The 7,482-nt window shown below is 39.1% G+C and overlaps 1 long non-coding RNA gene across 1 annotated transcript; it reads left to right on the top strand.

Moving 5' to 3' along the window:
- The first annotated feature begins 2,954 nt into the window (after positions 1–2,954).
- LOC139071662 (uncharacterized) lies at positions 2,955–6,460 on the top strand. Its single transcript, XR_011521488.1, has 2 exons — positions 2,955–5,151; positions 5,186–6,460. It is a non-coding gene; the product is annotated as an uncharacterized lncRNA (long non-coding RNA).
- Positions 6,461–7,482: the final 1,022 nt, after the last annotated feature.

Here is a 7,482-nt window from a genome sequence, read left to right on the forward strand (position 1 = left end):
AGGTCGTGGCTGACCACACTATTTGCTGACGAGCGGATAGAATATATAACGAGGTTATATAAAGCTTGGCTGGATCCATAGGTGTGGGAACCCTAAAAGTCCACAGGTCAAGGACCTGGTTTTATGTTAAGGGAAGGGGAGGCTAAAGAGAGCTCCCTGGATTTTAAGGTCAAGGACCTGGTTTTGTGTTAAGGGAAGGGGAGGCTAAAGAGAGCTCCCTGGATTTTTAAGGTCAAGGACCTTTTGCATGAGATGAGAAAAATGTTCTGAGGTAACTGTTTTTGCATAAGATGATAAATGTTTTGACTGCTTCTGTGTGAAGAGAGCAGTGCTTTTGGCTATTTCTGCGTGCTTTTGGCTGTTTTTGCATAAAATGAGCAATGTTTAAATATGACAAGCAGCCCAGTTGAAGCCACGAGAAATAAGGTTTTATTGAGAAAGTCAGCGGAAGAGGCGATGAAGAAAAAAGGGGTAGATGTTAACAGTAGAGGTAACTGGAGAAAGATTTGGGAAGTGAAGGCTGCAGAATCGAGAGAAAAAAGGCACAGCTGTAGACAAGCTTCCTGTGTGTGTAAGCTGAGTTCAGCCTGTGTGTGTGAGGCGCAGCAAGAGGCTGCTTACGGCTCTGGATTGAAAGTGCAGCACTAGGAGAGTGCAGAATGCAGAGCAGAGTTTTGGGAGCTCCGTGTGTGTGTGTGTGTACAGCGCTGGGTGTGTGTGTGAAGGCCTGATGCGGTACCAGAAAATAAATAAATAAGATAAATAAGAGCTTTAAAAAGTTGCAACTCGTATATGTAAATTACACTGCAGTGCTAAAATTAATGTTTGGAGCTACGCAAAATTCAAATTCTGCAACCCTGTTCTGATCAGTCTTTGAACAGAACACCATAAGTTAATAAATAAAAGGTTTTTAAAGTAACATATGCATATGTATGTGTGTATGTATGTATATGTGTATACATATATATACATATGTAGTGTAGAAGCGTGATAATCATTTGTGTGTGGGGCAGCATGTGAGTGACCCTGATCTGGGGGTTAAGTGACCTGGAGATGAAAAAAGAAAAAAAAAAAAAAAACCACCAAGAAACGCAAGTAAGGATGTAAATGACAGCTTTATTTTAGAAATATAGTCATATAGCTGCTAAACAGTAAAATCAAAACAGATCTGCAGAAAATAAATATATAAACTATTCCTCAGAGCGCTCTAAAAAAAATTGCAATTGGATTTGCTCTAATGTTACATAAGGCCTGCTTAAAAGCATAGTAAGCATTAAATTCTGAAAATAACCAGTGCAGTGTTAAATAAATTCTGTGCTTAAAATATTATATATATATAGAGAGAGAATAAATAAGTGACGAACTGACTTACCTTAAAAAAATAATAATAATAATAAAAAGAGACTGTGACAAACAAAGAATGTCTCTGTGCCTTGTGAATGAGTGAATGTGTGTCTTCTTGCATGAGCTGCTTTCGCTGGATCTTCTGAATGACTCAGTTTTTAATAGAGGGAGCAGCTGCTTGAGAAACAGGGTGCGGTCCATGTTTTTACTAGACGGTTATTTAGTTCGAGAGACTGTGGAAACAATAGAAAAAGAATTTATCGTTAGTGTGAGGACAAGAAAATCCTTTAAAATACAAAAGTTGTATGGTCGTGGTTATAAAGGAAGTATTTTGTCTGATTATGGGCCGTGGAGTCAGCTGGACTCCCTCGCTCTCACAGTTTTCCTGTGTAACATGCAGTTTTAAGCAATTTGTGACTTTAGAAAGGATATTTTTCGGTGTTTTGGACGTACCTTAAGGCTTCTGGTTAGGGTATTCAGGAGATCCTTCCTCTCGGACAGATTTAGTGAGAATGACTGGAGTTTCAGCCTGGGGACCTGACTCCACCCACTTTTACACACAGGAGTCCCGCAGTCTAAAAATAGCACAGGGTACTGCGAAAAGCAGCTCTGAACCTCTCAGGATCATCTTTATGAAAACCATAAAATTAACAAATAATCAGTAAGGAAATAAAATATTTGTTAAATCTTGCTATAAAACAAAATCCAATAATTGTCTTGCCTCAACTTTAAGAACCATTAACGTTAATGGCTGGATTTTGGGACGCTGAATAATGAAAAAACAGATAAACTAAGTATTATTTCCTGTAACCTGGCTAGAAACTGTACTAGGCTGTTTTGAGTTAAAAACTGGTAGTTATTTTCCCAAAATAAAATAGATAAATAAAAAATGAAAGGAGGGATCTTGCATTTGGGATAGATTGTGCCTAAAGTTTAAAACCTGTGTAGAACCGATTTGACGAGTCAGAAAAATTGTGCATAGGAAATAGTCTAGATTTACCTTTGAGTCAATAAAGTTGACTAAATATTAGAAACCTTCGTTGATTTTGATTTGTAAAAGAGAAAGTTCTGTCCTTTCAACTCAATCAACATATTTAAGGAAAACGTTTGCTGTGCATTGTGGAGGCATGAACTTTACTGGGTGGGCCTGTCACAACCAGCTGCAAAGAATGTTTGGGTCTGACTTCTATACAAAGAGAACCTGGAAGCCCTCACCAAAAACTGTGACTTATAACATCAAGACGGGGAGCACTACAAGATGGACAAAGAGGCAGAAACTTATTTGCCCTGCTGCTGATGAAACAAAGTACAAAAGGGGGAGCATGTGTGCTAACATGTGAACTTTAATCAATGACGGTGGTCATCCTGGACTTACAAAGAGAGGCTCAAAAGAGACTGTTTCCTATGGTTACACCCAGTAAAAGAGTGCTTGCTGCAGTCAGGTAATGAACAAGGCTTTTTGGCAACAACCAGTTGAATTGATGAAATGTCAGAACTGTGGAAAATTTACTAAACTACTGTAGAACATAGTTAACTGAGAAAGTTAGCCTAAACAAAGATAATAATAATATCAATAAATAAATAAATAATAGGATTAGTAACCTGGATTTCAGCCCAACTCACCATTGGACGTCAATATAATCTTTATTGTCCTAGGATTCTCAGCTGCAGCGGACATGCAGTAAAGCCTTATTTTCTTTTCAAAACGGAATACATCAGCGTCATCACTTATTTTCATTGGTTAAGGAAACGGTGTCTATTTATAAGTCTAGGAGAACGCTTTAGGCTTCAACAGTTCTCTCCTTCGAGCAAACATGCGCAAATTTCCGGATAGTTTATAGTAACGTTCCATCCCATTCCATTCATTGCATAAAAATAAACATTAAATGAATAATTTGGCATCCAGCTGACTAAATGATTCATGGAACATCTCATCCGAGACAACAGTGTTGTTTCAGCTCCGTTGAGTTTCCCAACAGATCTAGCCAAACCTAGCTGATCCTATATTTTTCTATCAGCTGTAAGTTCTAACGTAGAAAATAATGTCACAAAAATATTGAATAATTGTACCCCTCATTCGATAAAAATTATGTTCACATTTTTATCTTGTGAAATCTTTAACATAATATTTTTAAATGGCCGTTTTGACGACAATTGGCTAAAAAGTCTTTAAGATTATCATCACAGGATGGCATGATAAATAAGTAAATAACATAAATAAATAAATAGACAAAAATAAGAGAGAAAAAGCAAAATTAATTAAATGAAACGTAATAGTGATAAAACGTTAAATTGATCTAAAATCTGTCATTCAGCGCCACTGGAAAAAGGAAGAGGATAGGGGAGTATTTCTTAGCACAAATCACGTTATTGATTTAGCAATGCAGCTTAATTTCAGATGCTTTAAGGATGATACTAACTTGTGTTATAGATGGAGGAGTAGCACAGAAACACTTCTAGATGAGGAGATAAGGAAAAAAAAACTGCTGATTACCAATACTATGCTCAAACAAACCTGTAACTGCAGTTTCGTTATTTATGAATTAACCTTAAGTAGTGAATTAATTCTTAGGATTTCTTGTGCTAAGTGAGGTTCTTAAAAAAATAAAATAAAGAAGGTAAGAAAGACAAGTAGTTTAGGTAAGGGACAACCTGAAACTTTTTGGTTGAATTGATAGTAAAGTGATTGTCCTAATTTCTAATTGGAGAGATCACATCGCAACGTGAGTTTAGAACAGCAGTTATGGGAAGTTTTGTTGGATTAATTTGATTACACGCTTTAGGTCCTATTTTTTCTTTCCACTGATTTAGCGTTAGGTTAAGTATTTCACACTTTCGCTTCAGTCTGACATTTGCTTGGTGTGTGAGGGCACAGAGACGTGTATGGACCGTGTGTTTGACTGTGTTTGTCTTGTTTGTTTGCTTATTTATCTATATGGGCATGGCCGAGCCTTGAGAAACATCAACAAAGACATTGGACTATTCTGAGTAAATTAACCAATTCAAATTCAAATTCAGGATCCTGAAACAATTTGGCTATAACCTCTAATTGATGAAGGACATCTTAAGAATTCATTATACAAGGATTCCTCTCCAGTGTTGCCGGAACTGTTATAAAACCCATGCATGGTTGTATATTTTAGTTTGATCATTTATACTCATTGAATTATTGTTGTTTGCTTTATGTTTTAATTTCTTTGTAATTTTTTCTCTGTGACACAGGTGGAGATGCTGGTGGCAAAGTGGATCCCACTCATTTCTTTCTCCCACACACATTCTTACTCTCTCCCTCTCTCTGTGTGTGTATGTGCATGTGTATGTGTTTGTGTGTCTGTGTGTGTCCATGTCGTGATGTCACTGTACCTTTAATTGCGCTTGCTGTTCGTAACTGTATGTGTCTGATGTTGAAGGTATCAGAGGCTAGGGTCAGTAAGAGCTAGGACATTTTTGTGCATAACCTCTAATCCCTAGGCGATCGGTCCGGGGAACTTCTGGTCCGGCCGGAGTGTGAATCTTCCTACCAACTATCTGCCGAGATCAAGGACTGCACAAGCCGAGAAAGCCTTCATTGGACCAAAACCACGCACACGAAGATACTTCGCCTTCGGTGCCAGGCGTCTGGGTCCTGCTAAAAGTCACCAAAAGGAAGTGGACGGAACCGAGGTGGACCGGGCCATACAGGATCACGGAGAGGACATCACACGCTGTCCGGCTGGACGGGAGGAGCCTAACCTGGAAGAGAAGCAGCTGACATCTGCCTAACCAGAAAAAGGATCCAAAAACCAGGAAGAGAAGTAGCTGACTGCAGTAGCGTGCCAAGCTACCAATTCTGCGGGACGAGGTAGCATGCCAAGCTGCCACCACATCCTGCAGGACGAGAATCTTGACATCATCACCCCCTGCAGCTGCCTGGAGCCAGTGAAGGGACCTCAACAGGGGGAAGAAGTAACCACCCTATGAACATTCTACAAAGGTTCTATTTAACACCCTCATTTATTTTACAAGGGTAATATTTTACACCCTCCACCTGCTGACCCAATTATCCAGATGCCCTTGTTACTAGCCAATCCTAACATCTATTTGGGAGGGGAACTCTCTGATGATAGGGATGACTCTCATGATGAAGAAGATGTTGTTAGAGTGTGAGAATATTGAGTGATTTCTGTAACAATCCCTTAAACTGTTTATTTCTATGAGTTTTTTGATTGTGTTGTTTTTATTTCTTTTGATCATTGATGTCCTAGGCATGCACACTCTATGCCAACAGGCGTTCGCCCCAAAATTGAGATATGACAAATGGGGGGACATGGGGGAATTTTCCCTATAAACATATGATAATTAGGGTTTTTCGCCCTCATATGGAGTTGCATGCGATCCATACATGTTGTAACATGTTCAGTTGAAAGTATGATCATGTTTTTTGTATTAGTTTACTGCTAGAAAGATGAGTAAATGTAATCTGATTGGTTGTTTGTATTGGTATTTTAAAACTTTGCTTATTGGATTCTTTTTGATGGAATTTGGTGTTATTGTTTTGATTTCTTATATCTTTATTGAACTCTTAAAAGAGTTCAAAAGGGGGATTGAAAATATATATCTCTCATATAAGCTCTTTCATATATTATTATAAGCTCTTTTATATGATTAAATATGTATCTCTCACTTTTGCCCCTTATATATTATCATAAATACATTATTATATGCCTTTTCATGGAATCTTGTTATAATATCAAAGACCTCTCTGTGCCTTTTCTGCTCAAGCTGAACAGCTGCATAAGGGAGTGAAAGCGTTCCTTCCTTCAGTTCCTCAATACAAGAACAACTGTCTTTGTTAGCAAAGGATGTTGCAGGATGTGTCCTGATCATCTCAAGGTTGCATGTCCTTGGGATGAATTGGTCTTTCATTAACAAGGCTATTAGCTGACGTGCGTCTGCAGGTGCAGATGGCAGAATTACGTGTGTGTATGGCAAACTACGTATGTAACATTCCTGTAATCTTCAATAAAAATCAGCCGTTTTCAGCAGAACGGCGAGAGTCTGTCCGAAGCATCTGGCAAGAGCAGGTCGCGGGACTTGCTGCAGAGACTCTCCCCCTCATGAGCGGCGAAACAGTGAATGGACTTCTGATCATTTGTCTCCTCGTTCTGTCAACTTAAAAGGTGTTTAACTCCATCTACTCCGTACCCGTGCTTGGTCTAACGGAAGAGAGACCAACAACAGCCAGACAGGACACAGGGGGAAAAAAAGGAAAGCTCTGTGGCGAGCCAGCCCACCAAGCCCACGAGACACAACTTCCATCTCCTCTGGAGTGTTGGGGAGGTGTATGACCTGATGGAGAACTGCGACCACGTTCAATGTGACTCGATGGACAGTTGAGCGAGGCATCCTAAACACTCTTGAGACCACCCTGTAGGATGTTCCACTTGCCAACCAGAAAAGAAACACCAGGATCTTGATTGTGGCACCCCAACCATGTCGCCGATCCTGCTTCAGGAAATTTTGCAACATCGCTAAGAGACTGTGCTTAGACGAAAATCTGGTCTGGGATCCTCCTGGTTAAAAAAGCGGCCCAGGACTGGGACACTCAGGTTAATCCTGCAGTACAGGGGTCTGTTCTGTTGAAAGAAAAGTAGAGAGCAATAAAAAAAACTGTATAAATTAATGAAAAATTTAGAAGAGAGTTAGGCATTAGGTTCAAGTTGAAAAGGACAATAAACATTAAACACATTTAAATGCTACTTTTACTATGAACTTTATGCACAGAAACAAGCAAATAAAACCTTCTAAAATGTCATTGTATTAATTATTTAAAATGTATATAGGTGAAATCAACTTAATGCATGTTAGTCTACTCTATACTAATGTGAATATTTAGCCACAGGTCTCTCTGGTGCTTAAAATATAAATGAAACTAGCACTAATGATGATTTTTTTTAGAACTCTCTGAGATGTTGACTAATAAATGACAAACGCACAGCTGCTGGACAAACTACCGGTACTCATCGTAACCTGGGAAAAAGTCCCGGTACTAAAGCAATGGACGTCACAAAAAGATCCTCATATAGAAAGAATTAAAAAAAAATTAAAGCTGCAAGCAGCGTCGTTCGGCCCTCGCAGCTCCGCGCCGCTCCGGCCTGG

Source organism: Nothobranchius furzeri, chromosome 9 (assembly GCF_043380555.1).
Source record: "Nothobranchius furzeri strain GRZ-AD chromosome 9, NfurGRZ-RIMD1, whole genome shotgun sequence".
Lineage (NCBI taxonomy): Eukaryota > Metazoa > Chordata > Actinopteri > Cyprinodontiformes > Nothobranchiidae > Nothobranchius > Nothobranchius furzeri.